General features: G+C 41.8%; 1 pseudogene; it reads right to left on the bottom strand.

Moving 5' to 3' along the window:
* Window positions 1-504: 504 nt before the first annotated feature.
* LOC120288343 overlaps window positions 505-13,815 on the bottom strand; it is a 28,092-nt pseudogene continuing 14,781 nt past the window's right edge.

Below are 13,815 nucleotides of genomic sequence, written 5' to 3'. Positions count from 1 at the left end.
TTCCAATGTTCGTGTTATAAAATACGCACAACATTAAATATAACTTTTAGCCTTCATTTTATATAGGCATTTGAAAATACAATCCACATGTACATTTATTATCAAAATACGTGCAATTATGGAATGCATAATTTTCATCGTATTTGGAGATATCTATGTATAATTAGATGAAGAAATTTATATTCCATAATTATATATATATATATATATATATATATATATATATATATATATTACAAGTAGAATGTGGTATATGCGTAAGAACTGGATTTTCAGAATCAATAATCCATATATAAATTATTCGCTAAATATATGTAACAAACGTTTTAAATAGTAAAAATTTCTCTTTAATTTTTTGTTTTCCTAGATGTAGGAGAGCCTTTTTTTTTTTTGAAAAAATTTCAGCCTTACTTTTACATAGACATTTAAAAATAAGATCTACGTACATATAAACAATTAATTTGAAGCGAAGATATGTATGATCATGAAATATTTTGCTTTCATCTAATTACTTATATATTTTTCATAAGAATTGAAATAGAACACAATAAGAAATATATGCATAAGAATTAAAGATTTGCTAAAGTAACCGTAGAAAAACAAATTGCTAAGTAAAGCTCGTGAAAGAAATTCACAGTGCCACTTCACAGGAGGAGGTAATCCAAATAAGCTGATATTTTTCATGCATATCTGTTCGAATGGTGAAACCTTCACGCCATCTAAGACAGGGCCTTTTGTAGAATTCATGCTCACCACGTTGCTTATGAATACATTCACTCTAGGAATGGCTTTCGGGTGCCATCCCTCATCTGGTGATCATTAGAACCTCTGCTAAATCTTATGGGAATTTTGACCCGTTCCATGATCACGTTACTTATATTGATATTAGCTATATAACCTCCTCGACCAATATCTGTCTTGATACGGATTCCTGCGGCAGAGTCCCAGACATGCATATCTTCTATAGTCACGTTTAAAATTCCTCCCGACATCTCGCTACCGATCCCGACCCCAGAGCAAGTGGGAGTGGATACTCTCCTAACAATAATATCCGAACTAGGATGCGCTGTTGCAATTCCATATTGGTCCCATCCACTCTTTACCGCCACAAGATCGTCCCCGCTCTCAATGTAACAGTCTTCGATGCACACTTTTTTACACGAGTCTGGATATTTGAAAGGACAGGAAGACATGAATAAACTTAAGGGGTGCTAGTGCATACTCCACTTGTACAGGCTCTTGGGAATAAAAGAAAGGTGAATCAAGACACGGACATCTTTTGTCTTATGAATAAAATCAATTCACTTTCTGCCACTTGGGATTTTCAGATGGAATAAAGGGTGATTCTTTTAATCTACCACTTATCCCTCTACAATCTCCAGTCACAGAGAGGCTGAAAAATGTCGAGAAGATAAATTTTCATTCCTTTCTTGCGACTTCCGTTCCTTCCATAAAACAGATATCTGGATCAATCTATTTAATATCCTCTATCCATTTTGGTGTTACAATTCCCTAGTATTGTGCTAAGTATGATAAGAAACTTCGACACTCCAAGGAGAAAGAGAAATGCGGAGGGAACAAGTGACATACCTGGATCAATACCATCTGTATTTGGGGCATTGAGGGGAGCCAAGATCGTCATGTCTTTTTTTTTTTTTTTTTTTGTCGAAATGCAAGATCTATTCATTTACTTTGATAAGTTCGAGCAATAACATCTGTCACTTAATTACCAATTTTTTCGGGTGTGACCACCTAGGTTTGGCTAATGGATTGTTAAGCTAGACTTAACTCGGGCTCTCCCAAGCCCATACCAATTCGCGACTTTAGGTTCAAGTTTTTTTTAACATGCAATTGATTTTTAATTAGGAGTCGCCACTAATCTATTTTTTGTGGGTCGATTAGAAACCCAAGTAAAGTAATGGGAGATTTACTTCACTTCTACGAACCAGAGATTATGGGTACGGGGACTTGATTACACTAGATTTCTTTAATGCCCTTTCGGTACAATTCTTTTAATTTCAAAAATGTTTTTTGTAGGCAACTTGAATTGATTTTAAATTCTAACATGTGAGGTGACCATGCAGGTGCGCAAACCACCAATTTAACACTTAATAAAGCAAATGAATAAATTGCAGGACTTACCTCATAGCAATGAAAGCATCTGCGTTGTTAGATCAGAATTCACATTAACAACCCTAGATATGATTTCTAATTAACATGCAATTTCCTTTTCTTTTTTTCACTTAATTAATGAGAATCATGCTTTATGCAATGCATGTCACTAATTTAACATGAAACGATATGACATGGCAACATGACTTAGCTATATGACCTAAGCGATATGACATAAATAAGCATGTAGTCTATCCTTCGAAGCATGAGATGGATTTATTCTAAAAATAATTTTTGTATTTTCCATGAGATTCAAAATTAAAGAAATGCAACACTTAAATATGCAATCTAAATTAATCTAATAACTTAATTCTAATGACGGGCAATTTCTAATTAAATGCATTTAACAAAAATCACTAAATGACGTGCATTGTATGAAACTAATTCTATATGACGTGCACATGATTTTTATTTTCCTAATAAGCATGCAATCTATTTAGGAGAAATTATCTAAACCTATAACATGCAATCTCAACATGCAATGACGTGCAAAGAATACCCTAATTCTACATGACATATGCATAATGACTTTTTTTTTTGTGTTTTTCATTTTTTCCTTTTTTAAATTTCAGAAATTAATAATTGCCAAATAATTAAACGTGCAATCCAAATTAAAAGAACTAGCAACCTAAATTAATTGATTTGATTTTTTTATTTTTGAAAATTCGAATTAAAATTCCTATTATGAACATGCAAACCTAAAACTACATTTTTTGATTTTTAAAGAAAAGTAATTTAAGTAACACCACAGCAAATCAAGCCATATTGATACCCAAATTGACGAACCATATCTCGAGCATGAGATCGGGTTGGCCAATTTCACATAAATCACGAATCGGATCTCGAGCGGGAGATCGGATTGGCAATTTTTTAAGTAATTGCGAGTCGATTTCGAGCTTGGAAAATCGGACTGACAATCACTAATTCAAGGCAATTTCATATCATGGATTTCAATTTCACATTAAAGGAATAATTACACTAAAAGATAAAATAAAATAGCAAAAATAATAAAACAAAAATAAGATAAAGAAAATACCTAAATTTTCTTTGCTTTTCTCTTTTTCTTTTCTTTTTTTTTTTTTCTGAAAAAGAAAAAGAAAAAATAAATCTGTGGTCGGTCCGGCGAGGGGGTGTCTGTGGGGCGCCGGACACGTGGCGTCGGGACTCCGAGCGGCAAGGATCGGGGCGGAAACGAGGCGACGGGCGAAGCACGGGGTCACGGGCGGGAGACCTCGAGTGCGGGCGGGCGAAGGCGGCGTCGGGGCGGCGTCGGGCGGCACAGCGAGATCGGCGGGCGGGCGCGCGGGCGGAGCGCGTGGGGCTTTGACGCATTCCGGCGAGGCGGATCTGAGCAGAGGCGGGCCGATCTAGAGCAACGACGTCAGGGAGCAACTCCGGTGCGGCAGATCGAGGTTGATGCGGCAAATCGGCGATAGCGGGGTGCGAGCTTCAGGCGCTGGGGTTCGCGGACGGAGATGCGGCGGCGGAACATCAAGGGGGACGCAAGCTTCGCGTGCCGGGGCTCGCGGACGAGATGCCGCGCCGGTGCGGCGCCGGGCCGGGTCGGGGACCCTTGGGGAAGATGAACAGTCCCGATTAGGGTTTCGCCCTTCTTTTTTTACTTTTTCTCTCTCTCACGTCACTCACTTTTGACCTTTTTGCTTTCTGTGTTCTTTTTTACCCAACGGAAAAGAACCCCCCTTTTACTTTTTGCTCGGTGTATTTTATAGGCCCAAAATGTATCCTCACGACATATATTTTTCCTTTTGCTTGCGCACGATACCTCTAAATATGTCGTTGAAGCATACATACTCCGCGCAATATTCCCTTTTGTATTCCTCGCATATTCTATCCAAAAAAATTCCATTTTTGCACGAAATACACCCCTAGTGTATATTACTTAAAAATATGAAAAGCTTGAATGGAATATGTGAAAAATCTTCCATTCACCGGCAGCCTAAAATAAAAGAAAAATGAAAATAAAATGTTTCTAAACTATATGCCATGTGTGTTTTTTTATTTTTTATTTTTATTTAGCAAAAATTAACCTAAAAAATTTAAGTGTCAACAGCTGCCCCTCTTTGAAGGTGAGCTCGCAGAGGTTGCCTTCAAAGACAAATTGAGACCTAAATTTTGGGAATGCTCATGCAATGAATGATTTTTTGTTGGAACATGAATTCCATTTTTAATGCAATTTATATGATGCATGGAAATGCAAATGCAAATGATAGATGAACCTACCTGAAATAACTTACCTTCGAGGAGGATAGAGTAATTCGAGGTAGTGGGTGTTACCTAACCAGGACCCGTACCATTTTACGGTCGCCTAGAATAGTAACATGACTTTGTGAAGATGCTACTTTCCTAGACCCGTACCATTCTACGGCCGCCCAAAAGACGGCGAGAGGAACTGCTTTCTCAGGACCCGTACCATTCTACAGTCGCCTAATATGGCAGAAAGGTTTTGTAAGGAACTGTCTTCCCAGGACCCGTACCATTCTACGGTCGCCTGTTAGAGCAATAAATGTTGTTTAAGACCCGTACCATTCTACGGTCGCCTAGATTGAGGTTTTGCTTGGCTAGGACCCGAACCATTCTTCGGTCGCCCAGCCTTGCGACAAATCATCCGACCAGGACCCGAACCATTCTTCGGTCGCCTTAATCGGGTTGAATCTGGAGGAAAATCTTTGGGGGACAACTCAATTGAGAGTCGGTATGCTTAAAAGGGAATACCTGTGCAATGACAAATATTCAAGGTATGGATAGAGATATACTTACCTGGTAACATCTCCGATCTTTGGGGATACGTCTCCTGCAAAACATGGTTGGAGGAGAGACAACATGCATTGGTAATCATAAACATGCATCAATTTAATGGAGGTTCATGATGATTTCCATTAATCTTGCATCACCTAATTTCCATACTGAACACATGAGTGTCATGAATGTGTCAAATGAGTGATCCTTTGGTCTGAAAGGACTTTTCTCTCATCCTCATTAAGATGGCAATTTCATCCTGACCTTTGATACATGATTTTGTCAATCACTCTATCTCACCATCGTCATGCCAAACAAGGGTCTGAGCAATCTCGCAAGTGGTATGATCCCACCAATTTGAGAGGTCTTTAAAAGGGACCGTAACGTGGGTTTGGTCAACGGCTTAACAAGGGGGACTCTTTAAGCCGGGGCTATTTGAAAAATGACATTTCATAACTGTCTTGGGATTTTCAAGTCAAGAAACATATGAAATGAGGAAGTAATTATCTCACTCATTACTTCTTCAAGTGATGCTTTCAAGCATATGAACTCTTACGTTAATTCAAGTGCCCTAATCTGAAGAGACTTTGCAAGGGACGTAACGTAGGCTTGATTCATGGGTTGTGAAATGAAAGGATCATTAGGCTCAAAAAGTGTTTAGAGGGTCAAAGTTGGTGATCATCTTGACATTTCCACCACTTTCCTTCTCCATTGTCGGAGATTTTTTTTTTTTTTTTTTTTGCACTCATTGATTGCAACAGCATTTGAGTTCTTTTTTTTTTTTTGGGTATCGGCCTTGCTTTTACCAGGCACACTGCTTTTTCATGCCCCATTTTTGCATTTTTTTTATAACAAAATCTCCATTTTGTCGATATTCTAGTTCATGCTACTTGAGTGTTTTTGTTTTGCCCCGGTGTGGGGGATGATCACCAACTGTGTTTAATATGAAATGAATTCATAAACTCAAGTGGGCTATGCAATGGATAAAAGTGTGTATGATAGAGTAATGACTGCTCTTCATCATCCTAAGGCACTTTAAATTATCATGCGAGTTACAACGCGAGAGCAATACTCAAAGATTGATGCAAGTGTGAGTAAGAAAATTCCTTTCATTCATTTCAAACTTTGTCCCAATGTGGGATGATCCTTAACAGGATGATTTAAAATTCTTCATATGTGTGGGCTCGAAAGGGCTAAACAATAGGCATACCAGTAGTGTTTCGAGAAGAAGAAAAAAATTGCCTCTTGTCACCTTGGTTAGTGTACCCTTTGCGAGATCACCCTCTTCCTTACGGGCATGGAACTCTTTCACACAACTCACCGAGGATTAATGTATGGGGTAGTGTATGGAACAAGGCTTGCCTTTCATCATTCCAAGGTATCTCATTTGACACATTCAATTTATCTCACACGATTCATTAAGGAAGAAGAATGCAAAATTTATGACAAACTTGAACAATTCAACTGATTGAGGCATCTTATTCATGATAAAATACTTGCAATTCAAGACAAGACATGGCAAATTCTATCATGGATAATACTTCTTGACAGTATCAAAATTAACTAGAGTGGAAAACTCACGACCATCAATTTCTGCCAAGATCAAGGCACCTCCAGGAAGTACCTTCTTCACCACATATGGACCATCAATTTGGGGGGCGAACTTGCCCCGGGATTAGGAAAATTGGCAATAGCTTTCTTAGAACAAGATCATTTACCTCGAAATGTCTTGGTCGTACTTTTCGATTGAAGGATCGGCAACTCTTTGCAAACTTGGCCATGACAAAGCGCCTCTCTTCTCATCAATCAAGTTTAACTGCTCAAGTCTTTGTTGCGACCATTCAGCTTCGACAACTCCACTTGGGATAAAACTCTCGAGAAGGAATCTCCACTTCTCGGGTAGAATTGCCTCCATGCCATACACCAAAGCAAACGGGGTAGCCCCAGTGGAAGTGCGGATTGATGTCCGATACGCCATCAGCGCGAAGGGTAACCTATCATGCCAATCTCGATAATTCTCGGCTGTCTTAGCCAAAATCTTCTTAATGTTCTTATTAGCTGCTTCAACGGCCCCGTTCATTTGAGGGCGGTAAGGAGACGAATTCAAATGCTTGATTTTGAACTCTCCGAGCAACTCATCAACAAGTTTGTTGTTCAAATTGGTCCCATTATCAGTGATGATTGCTTCAGGGACACCATAACGAGCAATTATGTCACGTTTGATGAATTTCGCAACATTGCGAGTGACACTTGCAAATGACGTAGCTTCGATCCATTTGGAGAAATAGTCTATGGCCATTAAAATGAATCGATGCCCATTAGAAGCTTTCCGGATTTATTGGGCTGATCACATCAATGCCCGACATTAAGAAGGGCTCAAAGGATGCAAATCGGTTGGAGGAACATTTATCTTATCACCATGGATCTCAAGCAACGATGACAACTCCGTGCTTGATGCCCACTTTCTAGTGTGAGCCAATAGTAGCCTAATCTCATAATCTTTTAGCCATCATGTGCCCATTCATATGAGGGCCACATATTCCTTCGTGCACTTCTTGCATGATTTGAGTGGCTTCGGTTGCATCCACACACCGTAACAAGACTGAATCATAAGATCTCTTGTACAAATTCTCGCCACTGACGAAGAATTTTGAGGCCATCTTCGTGATGTACTTCCTATCAGCAGGAGTGCTTCCTTTAGGAAATTCCTGCCTTTTAATGTAGTTCATGATATCGTAATACCACGGTTTTCCATCAGGTTCTTCAGTTATAATCATATAGTAAGCCGGCTTTGGCAACACCTCTATCTTCAAAGGCTCAACCTCTAACCCGTCAGTGACTTGCAACATAGACGACAAAGTCGCGAGTGCATCCGCAAATTGATTATGAGCCCTTGGCAAGTATTCAAATGAAATTTCATCAAACTCCTTTACCAAATCTTCTAAGTACTTATGGTACGGGAGCAACTTGGCATCCTTGGTCTTCCACTCACCTACGATCGCATTATGATCGCCGAATCTCCAAATACCATTAACTTGGCCACACCCATCTCGATTGGGCTTGAAGTCCGAGGATGCAAGCTTCATACTCGGCCACATTGTTAGTGCATGGAATATCAATTTTGCAGCTACCGGATAGTGCTGTCCATCTCGGGATATCATAATTGCCCCAGTGCAGAACTGCATACAAGTTTACGGCTCCATCAAAGAACATCTTCCATGAGTCTTCATTTACACTCAAGACACGGTCGTCAAGGAAACTGTCATCGTCATTAGAGACTCCTAAATTCTCGGCCAATAGATCAGCGATCGCTCGTCCTTTAACCGAATTTTGTGGCATGTATTGCACATCAAATTCAGAGATCAAAATTTGCCATTTGGCCAACTTACCCACCAAAGTCGGGCGATCAAGTAAATATTTGATGGGGTTGTTCTCGATTACGAGAAATGTCTGATAATGTAGTGTGTATTGTCGCAATCTATGCAATACCCACACCAATGCCGCACAAGTCTTTTCAACATCAGAATATTTCAGCTCTGATACAATGAACTTCTTACTCAGATAATAAATGGCTCGTTCTTTTTTATCCACGGGACTCTCCTGAGCCAACATTGCCCCCAATGACTCACTATGAATGGTGAGGTAGAGAATCAAGGGATGCCCTGGTGACGGCGGGACAAGAACTGGTGGATTCATCAAGTATTGCTTTAACTTGTTGAACGCTTCGACACTCATCATTCAGTTGATTCGTGCATTCTTCTTTAGGAGCTTGAAGAATGGCTTGGCGCTTCCAGAGAGTTGGGAAATGAACCGGGCTTATGTAATTCGCTCTTCCCGGAGGCTCGAACTTCTTTCATTGTTGATGGAGGTTGCACTGTCGCATATGGCCTTAGCCTTGGATGGGGTCAATCTCAATCCCCTTACGCTTACAATGAATCCGAGTAATTTACGGATGTTGCCCCGAACACGCATTTAGTGGGATTTAGCCGAAGCTTGAATTCACGGAGTCGATCAAACAACTTATTCAGGGTTTCCACATGGCTTCTTCCAGCCGAGTCTTTGCGATCATATCATCAACATAGACTTCAATCTCCGATGCATCATATCATGGAATAGTGTTACCATGGCTCGGTAAGTTGCCCTCGTTCTTGAGTCCAAAGGGCATGACCTTGTAATGAAAGGTCCCCCACGGGGTGATAAATGCAGTCTTCTCCTTGTCTTCCTCCTTCATCCTTATCTGATTGTACCCGGAAAACCCATCCATAAATGAGAATAGTTCAAATCCGGCAGTACTATCCACGAGGACATCTATGTGAGGCAGCGGGAAATCATCTTTTGGGCTAGCCTTGTTCAGATCTTGATAGTTGACGCAAACTCGAACTCGACCATCCTTCTTCATCACCGGACGATATTAGCCACCCATTCGGGGTATTGGAGACTTCCAATGAATCCCACCTTCGGGCTTCATCACCTCTTCCTCTATTCTTCTTCGAGAGCTCGGGCTTAGTTCTCCGGAGCCTTTGCTTCTTAGGTGGTACGTCCGGATTAGTAGGCAAGCAATGCTCGACGATCGATGGGTCTAAACCAGGCATGTCAGCATAGGTCCATGCAAAGACATCCCGGTATTCCTTTAATGGCGGAGTTAGGCGCTCGGCCTCGTCTTTGGGAAGATTTGCCCGATTTTAATTCCTTTAACTTCTTCGGTGTCACCTAAATTAATAGTGACAGTCTGCTCGGATGTGAGAGCCTTGGCTTTTTCATGTTGTTCCCAGCTTCGCTGCACCTCAATGGAATCTTCATTCAAGTCCTCGAGGTCGTCAATGTTAGCATTTGTTGCATGGAACATTTCCATACTTTTGTATGCCATAAGATTGCTCCTGAAACATGAAGTAAATAAATTAGAAAGACAAACAAAGTAATCTATCCTTTTGTTTTTATGTTTTTGTTGTTGTTTTTTAAAACATTTTGACATGAGAAAGCATGATGGAGCCCAGGCCTCAGAATTCTCCTTGGATTTTCTTTTTCTTTTATCGGCTGGATATCATCACCGGGCTGGTTTGGTGTACCTCATCATGCCCTCAAAATAAAACTTGTAATTTTATTGATATTCATCAATCAATTACATTTATTGAATGGGAATGCAATTTTCAAGCCCTAAAAAGAAAGCGAAAAAGAAGAAATAGAAAACAAGCCCTAGAAAGCGATAAAAATTCCCCGCGCGGGGAATATGAGAAAGCAAAGAAATGAGTTACTCTTGTGGGCTAGAGCCCATCTTTTCCTGAGGTCCTTCATCAATGGCCCCTATGAAGACATCATCGAAGAGACTAGAGATTCCTTCCAATGCATCTTCGGGGTTTTTCGTCTCCGGGGGTGTCGGATCATCCATGCCACCCCATCCATCTGGGACAATGTCGCGGGATCAATGTAGAAACCGGGAGGAGCTGAATACTTCACCGATAATCAAATTTTCCGCTTGGCTGCCCTGGGTGTCCATTATTTCTGTCATCCCGCATCATCATTGGAGGACCAGGGAATGTCTCGCGAATGTTCGGGAGTAATGGGGTTTTGCCTTCCTCGCCGCGTGATCAGTGGCGGGTTCCGCCTTTCCCGTCTTCGTCCTCCGAACTTTCCCCACCTCTTCCATGGTACCCTAATCCCGGACGGACCTATGAGGGGCTTCAATGGGGTTTGAATCCCGACCATTTCTTCCAAGGCCATTACCAGGAATAAAACCATTCTCAACCATCATCCTTCCCACCATTAGAGTAGCATTTGAAACTTCAGGAGTTGGTGGTGGTGAGTCTCGAGAAGCATGAATAGTGGATACCAACTCAAATGAGTGGTAGCTCGATTCGAACTCAAAGTCTGGCTCTACATAGGGGATAGCTGTCTCATGATAAATTCGGTGATCTTCTTCGCCATGTAGACGGTGACTAGCTTCCTTTGATTACGAATTTCACAGCTTGATGTAGACTTGATGGTACCGCCCAGCCAGTATGAATCCGGGGACGACCCGGCAGGAAATTAAAAGCGGTAGGGATATCCATTACCCGGAAGGAACATTGAAAACCACCGGCCCTATTTGCACATCGAGGTGAATCTCCCCAAGCACCTCCTTCTTTGTACCATCAAAAGCTCGGACGAAGTCTTTGCAAAGCATGTATCCTGGACGGGTCCACCTTAAGGCGATGAAGAGTAGCCGGTGGACATATGTTTAGGGCGGACCTATTATCAATGAGTACTCGAGACACATGAGAAGCCTTATACTTGACGAGTATACATAGAGTGCCTTGTTATGCCCCCTACCCTCGAGAGGGAATTCCTCATCAGAAAAGGCAATCATGTCCTTAAGAATGATCGATCCCACAAAGTCTTCCAGCTTGTCTGCCTCGACCGTTTCAGGTACACGAATTTCACTTAACACCTTCATTAGGGACTTTTGATGCACAGGGATGTAAGCGGAGTTCAAGCAAAGAAATCCGGCGGGCATCTTTCGTAACTCGTTCGACCACCTTGTACTCGCTTGCTTTGATCACGGCCGAAACTCCTTAGCCTCTTCATCGGTGACAGGTTTTGCGGGTTGAACATTGGCCCGAGAATAAGTCCGACTGCACCTTGTAACGAGGTCAACATCTAGATCATAAGACCAAGGGACCGCCTTATTGTTGACATATTCATACGGTTGAGGCATTTCAATCACTATCTCATCGTTGGATGCATCTTCAAGTGGGGGCATGTCCACGAGTGAAGGATCAACTTCCTCCTTATCAGCATTGAGCGCCGCTTGTTCCTCCTCCCAATCAATAATGATGGGGGAAATAGTGGAAACTATGCAGTTATGGTCAGCATAAACGATGATTCCATCATCCACCATCCTGGTGACTCTTTCCTTCATCAGTGATAGAGGAACATCCTCGTGATCTGGATAATATCTAGCTCTTACTAGCCCGTTGTAAGCATCTGCTACGTGTACTTTTGAGTTCTTGATCCGACTGACTTCAGGCTCCAAGATTGCATTGACCGTACCTTCATGCTTTGGCAGCGAATTCTTTTGGACATTCGGTCGAGCGCTTGAAATAAGAAGGCTTTTGTGTCCAGAGGTTTTGGATCTTGTGCTTCAAGGTGAAACATTCATCGGTTGAATGTCCCAATTCACCGTTATGGTAATCACACTTCTTCATTGGGTCATAGCCTCGGATGCTCTCACGATTAGGACGCTTTGGTTCGTTAGTAAGCAAACCTTTCTTTCTTAGGATAGCCAACACTTGGGATGGAGATCCAGGGAGAGGCGTGAATTGCCTTCTTGCTTGGGCGAATGGTTGACGGCTGGCAGTTTGTTGTTGCCTTTGATTCGTCGGGATAGCCGGGGTGCGATTGGTACTTTCTTGGCCATAAGCCACATTCACGTCTACGGCAGCCTCCTTCTCCTTTTTGGCAGAGAATCTTCTACTCGATGGTTCAGTAAACCATCATTCCCTTATCCCCATCTCGATTTGTTCCCCCACGGGAATAAGCTGATTGAAGTTTTCAACGTACGTGCTGGCCATCCGGATACGGAACTCAGATGGGAGAGTTTTGATAAATAACTTCATCAGCTCCTTGTCAGTAAGCTCGGGGGTGATTTGAGCTGCTAGATTTCGCCATCTCATAGCATACTCTTTGAACGACTCACTCTTCTTTTTCTCCATCCTCTCAAGATCTTCTCGGGAAGGTGCAATGTCCATGTTGAACTTATACGCTTGAGAAATGCGTCGGCCACTTCATTCCAAGTGTCAAGAAGGTTGACATTCTTCATGACATACCGGTTCGGTGGCAGCCTACCAAACTCGCATGAAATGATTGGATCATGAGGGGCTCATTTTTGACATATTGAGCCATACGCACATGGTACATCTGAAGATGAGCTTTTGGGCAAGAAGTACCATCGTATTTCTCAAAATCCGGCATTTTGAACTTCTTTGGCATCCTGACTTTCTCGTACACGGACAAGTCGAATCTGGGAGTGAACTCAGACTCTGGGTTGTTTCAACTTTTCTTCCAATTCGCAAAGCGTTCATCTTGCTCCGTCTTAGGGATGTTGACAAGCTTAGCCTTTTCCACATTGATCGGGAATGGATCATCCTCCAGCCCGGGCATGTCATCCTCACCCATTTGGGTCTTGTTTGCCGGCTTCGGGATGGCTGTCTCAGGGAAAGTAGGTACAGGAGCCGGATTCACTTGGAGGGATTGAAGTTGAGCTGTTATAAGCTCTATAGAGGCAGCTAACTGTTGGAGTTGGCCTTCCATAGCAGAGACACGATCACGCACTTCGGTTTGTTCGGCCATTCTTGCTCTTAATCGCGTGATAATGGGAGAGCGTGGAGGATCCGTTATCATCTAAAAATTAAGAAATGAACACAAATAAGTATCTCATATGAAAATACGCCGATCCATGGCAATACTCTAGAAATTTTATTCATCAATGGAGCTTTTGACAAGCCTAGAAATTCGATATGTCCTAAACAAACGAACTAGGAAAGTAAATGACCCCAACTTCCTAAACATTAATCTAAAAATGAAAATAGCAAGATTGATTCAAGCACTTCATTTGGCTTGATCAATATACATTCGGGACACCATTTGGCGCAATCGTTTATTCTCCTCTTGAGCTTTTTCAGCAACTCTTTTGAGGCGTTTATTCTCGCCTTGATTGGTGATCTTCAACGGCGCCTCCGGTATCTTCGGAAGCAGCTCTCGGGAATCTTGTGTTGTTGGATATACTTAATCGAGGCATAGTACTTCCTTTCCTTGCCTTTCAACTCCTCCTCGGGCCATTTAAGCTTTCGTTGATGGCACATGTCCCACATCGATTTGATAGTGAGAGTGGAATCTTCATGGCCTCGGCTT

The sequence above is a fragment of the Eucalyptus grandis genome, chromosome 9, assembly GCF_016545825.1.
Source record: "Eucalyptus grandis isolate ANBG69807.140 chromosome 9, ASM1654582v1, whole genome shotgun sequence".
NCBI lineage: Eukaryota > Viridiplantae > Streptophyta > Magnoliopsida > Myrtales > Myrtaceae > Eucalyptus > Eucalyptus grandis.
This window is presented reverse-complemented; position numbering and strand designations above follow the sequence as displayed.